The sequence below is a fragment of the Colobus angolensis genome, unplaced genomic scaffold (genome assembly GCF_000951035.1).
Source record: "Colobus angolensis palliatus isolate OR3802 unplaced genomic scaffold, Cang.pa_1.0 Scaffold512, whole genome shotgun sequence".
NCBI lineage: Eukaryota > Metazoa > Chordata > Mammalia > Primates > Cercopithecidae > Colobus > Colobus angolensis.
In genome coordinates, this window is record NW_012118622.1 from 419,439 (window position 1) to 435,792 (window position 16,354).

General features: G+C 39.9%; 1 protein-coding gene and 1 pseudogene across 2 annotated transcripts in view; both read left to right on the plus strand.

Annotated features, from left to right (window-relative positions):
* The window catches only part of LOC105525018 (pregnancy-specific beta-1-glycoprotein 2-like), a 73,422-nt gene extending 69,539 nt beyond the window's left edge, over positions 1-3,883 (plus strand). The window contains exons 9-10 of the mRNA XM_011960537.1: positions 2,761-2,764; positions 3,807-3,883. The gene's annotated coding sequence lies outside the window, so the exon portion shown is untranslated. The remainder of the gene's footprint in view (positions 1-2,760; positions 2,765-3,806) is intronic.
* LOC105525028 overlaps positions 1-16,354 on the plus strand; it is a 93,777-nt pseudogene that overhangs the window by 13,563 nt on the left and 63,860 nt on the right. The gene's annotated exons all lie outside the window — the stretch shown is intronic.

The window sequence follows — 16,354 nt, forward strand, 5'->3', positions numbered from 1 at the left end:
CTGTTCACCCTGATGGTAGTTTCTTTTGCTGTGCAGAAGCTCTTTAGTTTAATTAGATCCCATTTGTCAATTTTGGCTTTTGCTGCCATTGCTTTTGGTGTTTTAGACATGAAGTCCTTGCCCATGCGGATGGATTAGAGACTTAAATGTTAGACCTAATACCATAAAAACCCTAGAAGAAAATCTAGGTAGTACCATTCAGGACATAGGCCAGGCCACACCACTTTTTACAGTGGCTATAATATTTCCCATTCCCATCAGCAATGCACTAGAGCTCCAACTTTTCCATTTATTTGAAACCACTTGTTGTTTTCTGTTGCTGTCATTGTTGTTTATCAAAGCCATCCTAAAGTGTGTGAGGTGGTGTCACATTGTGGTTTTGATTTGCATATCTCTAAGTATTCGTGATGCTGAGGAGCTTTGCATGGGCTTATTGGATATTTGTATATCTTCCTTGGAGAAACTCTGTTTTAATACTTTGTTCATTTTTTAATTGAGTTTTTGGATGTTTGCTACTTTTTCATGTATTCTGGAAATTAATTTCTTATCACACTTCTAATTTGCAAATATTTTTCTCATTTCATGGGTTGCCTTTTTACTTTCTTGATAATGTTCTTCCATATATAAAAGATTTTGATTTTTATGAAGTCCAGTTTATCCATTTTATTTGTTGCCTATGCTTTTGTTGTTACAACCAAGAAATCATTGTGAAATCCATTATCATGAAGCTTTTCTCCTATGTTTTCTTCTAAGAGTTGTGTAGATTTTGCTCTTACATTTAGATCTTTGATATATTGTGGGTTAATTTTTGTATATGGTGTTAGGTAAAGGATCCACTCATTCTTGCCCTTGGATATCCAGCTTTCCCAATATCATTTGGTGAGAACACTGTCCTTTCCCCATTGAATGATCTTGGCACACTCGATGAAAATCATTTGGCCATATATGCAAGTATTTCTTTCTGGGCTCTCTGTTCTATCTCATAAATTTCTATGTCCTCCTTTATGCCAGTACCACACTGTATTGGTTACTGGGGCTTTGTAGTAAATGCTGAAATCAGAAAGTGTGAGTCCTCCAGCCTCATTCTTCCTCTTCAGAGTTGTTTGTCTATTTAGAGTCATGAGATTTAATATAAATTTTAGGATGGATCTTTCTTTTACTGCAAAAATGTCACTGAGATTCTAAAGGAGTTGTATAGAATCTGCAGCTCACTTTGGGTAGCATTGTCCTCCTAACAATAGTAAGTCTTCTAATTCATGAAAACAAAATGTCTTTCATTTTACTGATGTCAACATTAAGCAATATTTTATGGATTTCAGGTATAATCATTTCACCTCTTTGGTTAAACTTACTCCTAAATATTTTGTTCTTTTTGATATTAATACAAATTAAATTGTTTTTCTTAATTTCCCTTCAGATTGTTCATGGTTAGTGTATTGAAATATGACTGATGTTTGAATGTTGATTTTGTATTGTGGAACATTACTGAATTCATTTATTAATTCTAATAGGTTTGTTCCATCTTTAGGATTTTCTACATATAAGTTCAAGTTATCTGCAAACAGAAATAATTTTACTCCTTTCTTCCAATTTTAATGTCCTTTTAAAAATTCTTGCCCGATTTTTCTGACTAGACTTTTCAATACCACATTGAATAGAAGTGTCAAAAGCAGCATCCTTGTCTTGTTCCTGCTCATGCAGGGAAAGCTATCAGTCTTTCTCCATTGAATATGATGTTAGCATTGGGTTTTTCACATATTACCTTTATGTTGACATGGTTTCCTTCCATTCTTAGTTAGAACACTCTTATTATGAAAAAATACTGAATTTCATCAAATGCTTTTATTGATTCAATCTTATTACTGATTATAGTTCTATTCATATTTTTGTGTTTTTCTAGGAATTTATCTATTTCATCTAGGTTATCCAATTTATTGGCATATTATTTTTTACAGTACTTTCATAATCATCATTTATTAGAATTGGTAGTAATCACTTCACTTCATTTTCTTTTTTCTTTTCCTTTCCTTTATTTTTTTTTTCTTTCTTCTTTTCTTTTTTTTTCTTTTTTAAGAGAGAGAGACAGGCTCTCACTTTGTAGGCCAGCCCAGGCTGAAATACAGTAGTGTGATTACGGCTTACTGCAGCCTCAACCTCCTGGGCTCAAGCAATTCTCCTTCTTCAGCCTCCCAAGATACTAGGACTACAGATGCAGGCCACCATGCCCAGCTAATTGGTTTTTAAATTATTTTGTAGAGGGAGGGTCTCCCCAGGTTACCTATGCTGGTCCAAACATCTGGCCTCAAGAAATCCTCCCATTGTGACCTTCCAAAATGCTAGGATTAAAAGATGACCCACCATGCTCAGACTCCATTTTCATTTCTGATTTTAGTAATTTTAATTTTCTCTCTTTTTTTCTTAGTCTAGTTAATGGTCGTCTATTTTGTTGATTTTACTTTGAAGAATCAACATTGGTTTCATTAATTTACTCTATTCTTTTTCCATTCTCCATTTTCTTTTTATCCACTCTAATCCGTATTGTGTCCTTCAATCACTGTGCTCGGATTTAATTTGCTCTTCTTTCATATCCTGAAGAAGAAGAGAGCTTGCTTCATACCGTTCTTTAAAAGGTTTCATGCAGTCAATGAAACAAGATGCCACACACAGACGAACCAATGTCAGCTGCTATATTACTACCATCATCATTAGCCTTGAAGTCAAATAGTCCTAGAATCAAATCTCAGATCCACCTATTACTAGACATGTGACACCGGGAGAGATTTTACGCTACTGTAAGTTTGTGTCTTTTCATTGGCAAAATGGAAATAATGTCTACCTGACAGGGTTACTGTGTGAATTAAATGAGGTACAGGTAAAGTATTTAACACAGGACCTGACACATAGGACGTTCCCCTCAACAGTACCTATTTCCATATATATATAGAAAAAGAGGTACCACATAAAACACTAGGACATGGTTACTGACTACTTGTGGGAGAGACAGGAAAAAAGCTAAGTGCAAAGAATCAAGTCTGGTATGTTACTTTTTACCAACTGAGATGCATCCAGGTTGGGATTGGACATATGAGATAATTTATCATAGAAGACACCTGTGAGGGAATGTGGAGCAGGCATGAAGGTAGTATGGGAGAACCCACAGACCACTATGCAAAGCTGACTCCTGTGTAAAAGAAAGAGAAGGAATTTTTAGGTATCAATGCAGTTCTAAGAGAGTTTTTGCCGGGCTGATGGGGAGTCCTCCAACCAGTCACCCATTAAAGTTAAAAAGAGCCTGAGAGAACTAGGCTTGCTTTCATGGCCTTGCTGGGAGCCCGTGGGAAGGAAGCTTTCTGTGCAAAGGAGGTGGTGAATTTGAAATGCACTGACCTGGGCCTTCTGTCAATCAGGTCCCTGCCATGGAGACCTGGCAGGGTCTTATTCATGGTTACCACCACAGAGACACTGAGAAAAAGATGCAACCATGAAAAGGTGGAAAGGTCTAAAGTTCTAATGACATAGAAAATAGCAATCAGCCTTTCTCACATCTGAAAGTTTTCTAAATATCTGAGTGCAGCAGAGAATTGACAGAGGACTGATCATCAACCTAGAAACATGGCGAGAGGGGAAAAATACTGCAAGAATATAATCATCTCCCATCAACTTCCCAACAGAAATAATGTATTCCTTGAAAAAACAATTATAGAGTACCTCATGTTACATCCTTGTTCCTGAGGCTCCCCCCTGTAAAATAACATCACCCACATTCCCTTTTTTCTTTTCTTTTCTTTCCATGACAGCTCGTTCAGGATTAGGACGTCCATCCTGGCCTTAATCCGATATAGCAGCTGTGATGTCATTTCTGTATTTCGGGAAGACTGGCAGGTATGATGGCCTTTTCTTTTGTCCCATTTCCTGAAGGGCTGACTGCCATGCTTGGGAGAGGGAGAAGACTTATTTGCCTGTATCTGGGACTGGATCTCCTAATTCCTCCACCAAACTCCTGCTTCTCAGTACTAATTCCTGCAGTTCCCTTTCTCCCTGGCCTTTATGCTTCCTATACCCCACTATCTTTTAGACATAATTATCTCCAGCCTCTGCTCTTTCAAATGAGAAACACAATTTCACATTGTGAAACCCTCTTCATTATTTTTCACATCTCTCAATAGTGTAATTCTCTCCATTCCCATAAAGCTCAATCACTTCCTAAATTGTTGCTTGACTTGTTGTCTCCAGACTTTGAAATCTTCCTTGCATAGGACTGCCTCATTACCTTTTGAAAATCTAGTTAATTCACTTAATCAGGAATCTCCAGGCATCTACTCTAGCCTATTTGGTAAGTTCACATTTCTTCTATTTACTAATCCTTCTCACTTCCTTTACCTCTACTTCCTAGTGTAATTCCTCCATCCTAATTAGAACTGTCTTCCTACACATCTCTGCCCCTTCACCCACATAGACGTAACATTCTTAGTTCCAATGCTATCCCTAAAAACAGGGTGAACTCCACTCCACCATCTGCACTACAGACTTAACCACACCCTTCATCACAAGTAATCTCTGACCTCATGCAGAAAAAAGACTTTAGGATTAGCCTGTGAACCTGAGACTCAGAACAAAACCTATGTGTGATTGAGACCTTTTCCTGATGACCAATTCACGTGTTCCAAAAAGATACAGAAATGAAGAAGGCAAGGTCCCTACCCCAGGGGACATAAAGCCTAAGACATGAAATGAGACCTGAAAATAATCATGATACCAAAATAGGAAAAAAGTGAAGGCCATAAGAAACCAGAGAAATCTGATGGGAAATATAGCTACACATTGGAATCAGTGGAAAACATTTTTAAAAGTGGATGCTCAAGCCCCACGTATTAGTTCCAGTTTAAAGGTCTGGCGAGGGACCCAGGCACTGGTACTTTTTAAGTTTTTCCTGACACTAGAAACATGTAAAGAGGATGAAGAACTCTTATTGTAATAGGTAGAACTTAAAACTAAATCAAAGATTTTCAGGTAGAAGTACTGGCATTAACTAAGGACCTTTTTCAATGTACATAAGACTATACTTTTTTGGCCCTAATTATTAATAGGCTACATGAAGAATTCAGTAATCCAGTTGGAAAACAGAAACTGAATGTAAAAATCACCTTAATTCATATGTTAAAGTATATATAAAGCATTTTCAAATTAGTGATAAGTGATGCTAAACCTTCTCTAAATAATATTTATGGGAATGTTAATAATATGAGTATTCTAGACTGGGAGCGGTGGCTCACGCCTGTAATCCCAGCACTTTGGGAGGCCGAGACGGCAGATCATGAGGTCAGGAGATCGAGACCATCCTGGCTAACATGGTGAAACCCTGGCTGTACTAAATATACAAAAACAAAATTAGTCGGGCGTAGTGGCAGGCGCTTGTAGTCCCAGCTACTCTGGAGGCTGAGGCAGAAAATGGCGTGAACCTGGGAGTCGGAGCTTGCAGTGAGCAGACATCGTGCCACTGCACTCTAGCCTGGGCAACAGGGTGAGACTCCATCTCAAAAAAATAAAAAGAAAAAAGAAAAAATTAAAAAAAAATTAGTATTCTAAAAACTATATGAAATTTCTGGAAATCGAATATGTTATCAGTCATAGTGTCATATGGCACAGAGGTAACTAGATTTCTATGTGAGCTGTGTCTTTACCATAATCAACCTAATAAAAATCTCATTAGATTTTTAACCATAGTCATTTTAAATCTTTGTCATTCCCAGACAGTTGCTTTGATTCTTCCTTGAAGTACTTATAATCAGCAACAGCCCAAAATTGCTTTTTCTTTGAGGAGATATATGGAAAAAACTCTGACAATGACTCTTGAATACAAGTTTCTGATAACTTCAAGATCATACCACTGGACTCTCTGTGAACTTTCAAAATTTTAATGAACAGTCTGATACCTTCATGAAATTCAACACAAAGAGGAAAAAAAAAACCCTCAGTTTTATTGGAGTAAATAATGAAAATGATAATGTTTTCATAATTTTTTATTTCAGAATGTGCTGATTCTTTGAATGTTTTAATCTCCAGATTTGTGAAATTTCTCTTTTAAGCTATTTATACTTTACAGCAATTTGGTAAAGTATACTTTTGTAAACAAAAATGGAAACATTTGCTTTTGCTCCAAATCTGAGTGCCCCAGAATTGGGAAACTATTCATGAGTATTCATATGCTTATGGCAATAAAGTTATTTGCACAATTTCAGTAAGAATCTACTCTCTGTATAACAGGACACATTTGAAAACATTGGTTATATTACTAAGGCTTTGACTGGGATGTTCTATTTGAGAATATACATAGAATAAACCCATAGGAAATGCAGGGAAAATCTGAAGTTGGCCTTGGTTTGGCTTCCTAGTCTCAAGAGGTTTTTGAAAGTTTAATCTGAGAGTCTTATAAAACTTCTAGCAAAGCAAAGTTTAAAAAGAGCCTCTATGGTCCCTTACTACTCTTGCTACACTTAGGTAAAAAATCTAGGCAAGTTCGGTGAGACTCAACCCATTTTGCAAACAAATTCATCCTACTGGGATTATCCTTGGTAAAAATAGAGACCCCTATATAGAGACAAATTACTTTGAAAAGAAAAACTGTAGTACACCTGTTACCATATTGAACCACAGTTCATTATCTTTGAGTATTTATAATCCATTGGTAGACTGGACTGGATCCTGAATTCTTTCAGTTCTTCCAGTTCATTTTTCTCCAATGAAATCATTAAGAACAGGAACAACTCTGTTCCTGAAGCCATATAAGCTAGAGGTGGACAACTCAATGTAAATTTCATGGAAAAACCCTCGTGTCTGAGGTGTGGGCCCTTCAGAGCTCACCAAATGTTCAACACCATAACTTAGAGACACTTAAACTGCAAACCACAACAACAAGTTGATGACTTTACACTGTGGACAGCTTTTCTCAAGATGTCAGAACAAGACTATCAATCATGATGAGACTCTTACGTCTCTTAATTTGTCCTTGCTTATGCCTGTCTCCTATGCTTTCCAGAATAATGCTGTACTTAGGATTTCACAAGAAGTAGCTTCTGAGAGTAAGTTAACAGTGTCAGACATATCATGTCAAAAACACTTTTTTTAAAAGGTGGAGTTCCTCTCTTGTTGTCCACACTGGAGTGCAATGGCATAATCTTGGCTCACCACAACCTCCGCCCCCTGGGTTCAAGTGATTCTCTTGCTTCAGTCTCCCTAGTAGCAGTGATTATAGGCATGCACCACGACACCAGGCTAATTGTGTATTTTTAGTAGAGACGGGGTTTCTACATGTTGGTCAGGCTGGTCTCGAACTCCCGACCTCAGGTGATCCACACGCCTTGGCTTCCCAAAGTGCTGGGATTACAGTTGTGAGCCACCACACCTGCCCCGCACATTTTTATATAACAAGAGATCCTTTAGTCCACCCAAAGACTGCCCTTAGCTGCATCTTTAACACAACTTTTTCCTCAAATGTATGGAGTTAATTTTTAGGCTTCTACTTCTATACTTGCCTATTCTTCTCACTCCCTGTTTTAATTTAACATAGACATGCAATGCTAGAAAATACAATTGCTCTCTACCAGCTAAAGAAGTGGGAGCCTGTGCAGTTTCTGACACTTCTTGTTGCACATGGATAAATACATCGGGTATTATAGAGACTCAGTTGTAAAAATCAACAAATGTGCTGCCTGGTTAAAATGACTAGTCTCTTCAGGCTTCTTCTTTGATCTATTCTATTGTAGTTGGTTTGCACTTTGCCTAAGGTGCATATTCCAAACTCTTGACATTTTCATCCTGATAGTCATACTGGTAGTCTCCCTCATGTGGTGCAATCTACAAACATTTTTATTTACATGCAAATATTTGTGTGCAGCCATCCTTCAAATATCAAATTGTTTCTCTTGGGCTGGAATTCAAAAACTCAAGGAAATGTGTGGTTTATGGGCCGGATGCAGTGGCTCACACTGTATTCCCAGCACTTTGAGAGGCCAAGGCAGGCGGATCACAAGGTCAAGAGGTCAAGAGCAGCCTCATCAATATGGTGAAACCCTGTCTCTACTAAAAATACAAAAATTATCTGGGTGTGGTGGTGCGCACCTGTAGCCCTGTAGGGAGACCCTCTGAAATCATTGCTATGGAATAAAAGATGAAATGCTCCTGATTATTGTAAATACAAAATTGCATGCAGGATTGTGTAAAGACAATGCCAGGACGGGCTGCCAGAATGAGCCAAACGCGCATGATGTACTTCCCCCTGCAGAGAGCCTATAAATGGACGTGTAGTCAGGGAGGTTTCACAACACCAAGATTCCTATCCCAGAAAAACAGAATTTCATAGCTCTGGGAATGGAATGCAACCCTTGTGGAGAGCCTATTAATGGACACTTGAGGGGCACCTGTTCATATGGATAAGATAGTGTTATAAATGCACTTATCTTGCTACGGCTCTTCTAGGTCTCTTTAGGGTTTAGGCATACTCCCTTCTGAGAATTTTTCGGTTTAACCGGTTGTCTAGCTACACATCCTGTTTCTATTGATTGTTTGCAACCAGCTTTGCCTGCAACTGTTACTGCTGATTAATATCTTGCTAATCATAGAACATAGATAGACTGTGTTTCTGTTTTACAACTGTGTTAGAAATCGCTGACGCCCACGCTATGTTGTAAATCCTTATCTCTGTATACTGTACTTCTGCATACCGATGTTATGTTAAAGAATTACTTCATCCCCATGTGACCATCTCACCTCATAATCAAACGACCCTGAATCCCTCTCTAACCTACCTCTGCCCTCACTAAACTTAATAATAAATGCTGGTATATCCAGTGTATTGGTAGCATCACAGGACCAGAAGGCAATGACCCCCTGGATCCAGCTTTCACTATCATGTGTTTGTGTTTTATTTCTTGACCTGCCAATCCGCCTGGGAACAAAGGAAGAGGCCTGTTGCATTGTGGGCTGCTGGCCAGATCCCGCAATTTATCCCAGCTACTTTGGATGCTGAGGTGGGAGAATCACTTGAACCCAGAAGACAGAGGCTGCAGTGAGCCGAGATCATGTCACTGCAATGCAGCCTGTGCCACAGAGCGATACTCCATTTAAAAAAAAGAAAAGGGGGGGTGGTGTCAACATGGCCAAATAGGAACAGCACCAGCCTCCAGATCCCAGTGTGGGCAACACAGAAGATGGCTGATTTCTGCATTTCCAGCAGAGATACCAGGTTCATCTCACTGGGGCATCTTGGACAGTGGGTGCAGGACAGTGGGTGCAGCCCATCAAATGAGAGTGGAAGCCAGGTGAGGCATCACCTCACTTGGGAAGTGCAAGGGAGAAGAGAATGCCCTTTCCTAGCCAAGGTAAATCGTGACACACAACACCTGGAAAATCAGGTCACTACTATCCTAGTACTGTACTTTACCAAGGGTCTTAGCAAACGGCACACCAGGAGATCATATCCTGCACCTGACGCGGAGGGTCCCATGCCCATGGAGGCTTCCTCATTGCTAGCACAGCAGTCTGAGATCTAACTGCAAGGCAGCAGCAAGGCTGGGGGAGGGGCACCTGCCATTGCTGAGGTTTAAGTAGGTAAACAAACTGGCCAGGAAGCGTGAACTGGGTGGAGCCCATCGCAGCTCAAGGAGGCCCCCCTGCCTCTGTAGACTCCACCTCTGGGGACAAGGCATAGCCAAAAAAAAGTCAGCAGAAACCTTTGCAGATGTAAATGTCCCTATCTGACAGCTTTGAAGAGAGTAGTGGTTCTCCCAGCATGGAGTTTGGTATCTGAGAACGGACAGACTGCCTGCTCAATTGGGTCCCTGACTCCTGAGTAGCCTAATTGGGAGACATCTCCACTAGGGGCAGACTGACACCCCACACCTCACATGGCCGGGTACACCTCTGAGATGAAGCTTCCAGAGGAATGATCAGACAACAACATTGGCTGTTCAGCAGTATTCACTCTTCTGCAGCTTCTGCTGCTGATACCCAGGCAAACAGGGTCTGGAGTGGACCTCAAGCAAATTCCAACCGACCTGTAGCTGAGGGTCCTGACTGTTAGAAGGGAAACTAACAAAAACAGAAAGGACATCCACTCCAAAACCTCATGTGTACGTCACCATCATCAAAGACCAACGATAGATAAAACCACAAAGATGGGGAAAAAGCAGTGCAGAAATGCTGAAAATTCTAAAACTCGGAGCACCTCTCCCCTTCCAAAGGAAAACAGCTCCTTGCCAGCAATGGAACAAAGCTGGACAGAGAATGACTTTGACGAGTTGAGAGAAGAAGGCTTCAGACAATCAAACTTCTCCGAGCTAAAGGAGGAAGTAGAAACCCAGCGCAAAGAAACTAGAAACCTTGAAAAAAGATTTGATGAATGGCTAACTAGAATAACCAATGTAGAGAAGTCCTTAAACAACCTGATAGAAATGGAAACCATGAAATGAGAACTACGTGACAAATGTACAAGCTTCAGTAACCAACTCGATCAACTGGTAGAAAGAGTATCAGTTACTGAAAGTCAAATGAATGAAATGAAGTGAGAGGAGAAGTTTAGAGAAAAAAGAGTAAAAAGAAATGAACAAAGCCTCCAGAAAATTTGGGACTCTGAAAAGACCAAATCTACATCAGATTCCTGTACCTGAAAATGACTAGTACAATGGAACAAGTTGCAAAACAGTCTGCAGGATATTATCCAGGAGAACTTCCCCAACCTAGGAAGGCAGACCAACATTCAAATTCAGGAAATACAGAGAATGCCACAAAGATACTACTTGAGAAGAACAACTCCAAGACACATAATTGTCAGATTCACCAAAGTTGAAATGAAGGAAAAAGTGTTAAGGGCAGCTTGAGAGAAAGTTCTGGTTACCCACAAAGGGAAGCCATCAAACTAACAGCGGATCTCTCGGCAGAAACTCTACAAGCCAGAAGAGAGTGGGGGCCAATATTCGACATTCTTAAAGAAAAGAATTTTCATCCCAGAATTTCTTATCCAGCCAAATGAAGATTCATAAGTGAACGAAAATAAAATCCTTTACAGACAAGCAAATGCTGAGAGATTTTGTCACCAACAGGCCTGCCCTACAAGAGCACCTGAAGGAAGCCCTAAACATAGAAAGGAACAATCAGTACCAGTCACTGCAAAAACATGCCGAAATGTAAAGATCATCGACACTAGGAGGAAACTACATCAACTAACGAGCAAAATAACCAGCTAACATCACAATGAAAGGATTAAGTTCACACATAACAATATTAATCTTAAATGTAGATGGGCTAAATGGTCCAATTAAAAGACACAGACTGGAAAATTGGAGAAAGAGTCAAGACCCATCAGCGTGCTGTATTCAGAAGACCTCGCTCACGTGCAGAGACACACATATTTATAATCCCAAAGGATTATAAATTGTGCTGCTACAAAGACACATGCACACATATGTTTACTGGGGCACTATTCACAATAGGAAAGACTTGGAACCCACCCAAATGTCTATCAATGACAGACTGGCTTAAGAAAATGTGGCACATATACACCATGGAATACTATGCAGCCATAAAACAGCATGAGTTCGTGTCCTTTATAGGGACATGGAGGCAGTTGGGAACCATCATTCTCAGCAAACTATTGTAAGAATAGAAAACCAAATACCGCATGTTCTTACTCATAGGTGGGAATTGAACAATGAGAACACTTGGACACTCGACGGGGAATATCACACACTGGGGTCTGTTGTTGGCGGGGGGTGGAAGGGAAGGGAAAGCATTAGGAGATATACTGAATGTAAATGATGAGTTAATGGGTGCAGCACATCAACATGGCACATGTATACATATGAAACAAACCTGCACGTGGTGCACATGTACCCTAGAACACAAAGTATAAAAAGAATTTTTAAAAGCCAAAGGAAATTAAAAAGAAAAGAAAAGAAATGATGGAAGCCCAAAATTACGGTCATTGAGACTAATGATTATTCTTTAAGTTTTCATCATATTCTCACCTAAGTGAGAGTACAGAGACTCCAAAATAGAACCACACATGCTAGATGTTATACACTCCCACTGAAAAATTAAGGAAGCAGATAGCTCTCAAAACAGATCATATTTTTCTGTAAAAAAAGATTCCAGTCTACCTGAGTGAGCATAATCAGGAAGTCCCCTCTGCTTTAACATTTACCAAAAAAAGTGACCTGAAGTACTCTGATGTTAACCAATCAATTTATTTCTATGGCTTTGTTTACTGATCCGCATTTGACAAAACGCACTGTTATGTTATTGTATTTCACAGGGGGATTCATCACTGTATCTGTAGAGGGAGAGCTGCCCCAAATCATAAATCACAAATAAAAGCCAATTACATATATAACTAAATTAGTTGTAATTTCGTCTTGTCATACATGTTCACAGCAAGCAATGGCCAGTGGAGTCTCTCAGGCTGTATCATTCTCACCCTGACCTTCCTGCCTCTGTCTTTCACTTACTAGGACCTTTGTGATGACACTGTGCGCTACCCAGATAATCGAGAATAAGCTTTTCATCTGAAGATAATCAACTGCATCACCATTGAACAGTGCTTTTTCCAAGAAAATAAAAGCATGTTTCAAGTTTTAGGATGTGGATTTTTTTTTTTTTTTTTTGAAACAGAGCTTCACTCATGTTGCCTCGGCTGGAGTGCAGTAGGGTGATCTCAGCTCACTGTAACCTCCACCTCCCAGGTTCAAATGATTCTCCTGCCTCAGCCTCCCAAGTAGCTGGGATTACAGGTGCCTACCACCACGCCCAGCTAATTTTTGCATTTTTAGTAGAAACAGGGTTTCACCATTTTGGCAAGGTTGGTCTCAAATTCCTGAGCTTGTGATTTGCCCATCTCATCTTCCCAAAGTGCTGGAATTACAGGCGTGAGCCACTGCACCCTGCCCGGATGTGGACATTTTTAAGAGGCTATTATTCTGTCTCATACAGGTCACTTTCATAAACATCACCCGTAACAAAAATACGTTTTTCCTTCCTTCCATGTCTCACTTTTCTGTCTACACAAACCACAGTGAAACATACTAGCCCTGCTATGAAGTGGCTGGATGACCCTGGGCTACTCGTTTGACCTCCCTCAGCCTCTTTCCTCATCTGCAGTGTAAGGTTGACCCTTACTGCATCAGAAAATGACAGAGGAAGAGTAAATTAACATGTGAAAGACATTAGTCACAGAGCCTGGTACCTTATAAGCCCTCTGTAAACATTCATTTCACTCCTTTCCTTTCACCATTCCATTTTTCTTGCCCTCAACCGTCTTCTCCTTCAACTCCTTTCTCTTCAGTAACTTTCTCAGTCTAACCTGCCAATTAAATAAGCCACTCTACTCATTCTCTCATGATTCTGATGGTGTGTTCTTGTGATAGAGTCTTCTATGCACTAAAGGCAATGAGTATTATTTTTATGGAGAGGTCTCCTAGCAACAAGAAATCCTTTTTATGTTCGCACAAAATGTATACACGATTTCTCCTAACTTACACATACCAGTCGCAATTAAACCTGTTGTTTCATACATGCACTACATTATTTTATTCTTCAGTCTTTCCCCTTACACCTTAAAAATTAGCATAGTACAAAAACAAAAATAATGGTCTGGGCCGGAAGAGGGTATTCCTTTAGCAAGGTGAATGCTTTCTTTTTCAAGATGAATACTATCTGCAAGGCAGCCCTGAAGCCCATTTCTGGGTTTGGCTTACATCAAAGCCATTCAACTCTAGGACACATTCTTAGATTCCCAGGAGATAATGACTGTCACAGAAGCCACACCCACTCTGAGCATTCCTACTGTTGGGTAAAGGAATGTTTACAGAATGTTGTGCATGAGTACTCCTTCTAAATTCTTCTACTTCTGGAAGTTAAGCTTCCCCACTAACAAGCTTTATCTCCAGCTGGCCTGCCCTGACCCTGACTGGAAAGTACCTCCACACTCTGGATGGCCAGGGTGGCACTTTTGCCTATTGCCATAATTATAATAGCTCACACACTGATGCAGCACTCACTATGCACCAGGCACTATCCTAAGAGATTTTCATGTAGCTACAGTCCTGACAAAAAATCCTAAGAGCCACCATCTCCATTTTTACAGATTAAAAACCAAACAAACAACAAAAAAAAACTGTGGCAGAAAAGTATGTGCCCACTGTCACCTAACTCCGTAATTTAACCTCATTCTCCACTTCATATGGTAGGAGGGCACTCTAAGATTTACAAGGTCTCCTGAATGACATCCACCTTCAAAAATGACTTTTGTCCCATTCACTTTCAGGATTTGACAGCCAGCATTTTGTTTTCTGTCTCATCCTTCACTTATGCACCTGTTCCCTAACACTACACTCACAACTGCACAGCCTTGCATAAAAGCTAGCTTTTAGAAATCTCAATCTTTTCTGGAAAAAAGAAAGGACAGGTACCAAGTCTCACAAAAGGTCATTTTTTATTTTATTGTCAACTATTTGCATGGCCATTCTCTGGTCATAAACAACTGCACTAGAAACAGAAAATGTAAAGAGAAGAAAGTAGGAGGAGGGTGAGTTTCTAGATAGACACACAGGGAAAAGATTCCAAATCCAGAAAAATTCATAAAATGCACCCAGGAAGTGTGGCTTTGAGTGATGACAGGGCCACTTGTCATGTTCCATGGCTGTTGACCTCTTACTTCCTTTTCAACATGCTCTTCCTGGTCTTGCTTTCTTAGACCAATACAAACAACCTGGGAGCTGGGGTCAGATCAGAGCACACAGCAGTGAGTGGTAAGGTTGGGAAAGGCAGAAATGGAAGAAGAGTGTTTGACTCATGAAGACCTGACTCACCTAGGTACACATCAAGTAGGCAGGCAACAGATTACTGAAGGGCTTTCCAGGACTCATGGTGGTTTTCCAGAATGACTGACTGAGGCAAGGGTCTTGAACGATCGAGTTTTAGTGAGCCAGAGCTTGACGCTGCACCCTGGGAAAACATGAGTTTCAAAAAAACTCGGTGGCTTGTGTTCTCTCTGAAGAGGTTTCAGGAGGCTTAGTATTTATACATTTGATTAAAAGAGAGAAGGCAGATAGGAAGAGATGGAGTGGGCAGGAAAACAATTGATCTAATCTTGTCTTTCTTCTGTGCCTCAGAAAATAAATATTATCAGAATGAGAGTTAAAATAATTCAGTTTAAGGGCTAGATTTTGATTGCTCATCTAAAGTTACAATCTGCATATCCTTCTTTTACAAGGAAATAGATATCTTGAAAGATTTAAAGGCAAGAAAAAACAATTTGTTCAGGCAATCATCCGGAGATGCCTGAGATCTTTGACTGTCCTCCTGTTTACCCATTCTTTTTTCCCTTCTTCTTCTTCTTTTTTTTTTAAGAGACACAATCTTGCTCTGTTGCCTAGACTAGAGTGTACCCACTGCAGCCTTGAACTCCTGGACTGAAGTGGTCCTTCCACTTTAGCCTCCAAAGTGTCTGAGATTATAGGCATGCACCACTGCACCTGACTAATTTGATTTATTTTGTTTTGTAAAGATGTGGTCTCCCTTTGTTGCTTAGGCTGGTCTTAAACTCCTGGTTTCAAGTGGTCCTCCTGCCTTGGACTCTCAGGCTGAGATTACAGGCCTGTGCAAGCACACTTGGTGCCACAGTTATTCAAAAGCTTTCAGGGAAAGCATTGTAGAAGACCCCTAAGGCTGTATGTTTCATCTGATCCTACATGAGTAGGAAGGCTCATTCTTAAGAAATCATTTCCTATGGATAAGGGATGATGACAAATCAGAAAAAGGGAAAGGGAAGTCACAGAAACAAAGGGACAGTATAGTCTTGGAACCTTATTAAAGTCACACAACTGCTGTTTCAGTTAGAGCAATTTGTTTGGCAAACATCGCTCTAACTCTGTCAGTTGTATGTTGGCTCACCTGTATTGTCTGGAGCAGTCTATAGGCTAGGTTTCCTAGAGTTTCTGATGCAGCTTCCAAATGCAATGGCAATCTGACACAATTTTCTGAATTGCAGTCTGAACCCAGTGTTCATGTGTACCTTTTGTGTAGTCTACTCATCAGCAGGAACAAAGGTTGTTTATGTATAAATTGCTATGATTGCTCCAGAGGTTTACATAAGTGTCTAGTTTTAGCTTGCCAGGTTTAGTCTACACATCTGACAAAAGACTAATATCGAGAATCTACAAGAAACTTAAACGAATTTACAAGAAAAAAAAAACAACCCCATCAAAAACTGGGCAAAGCAGATGAACAGACACTTCTCAAAATAAGACGTTTATGTGACCAACAAACGTATGCAGAAAAGGTCATCATCACTGGTCATTAGAGA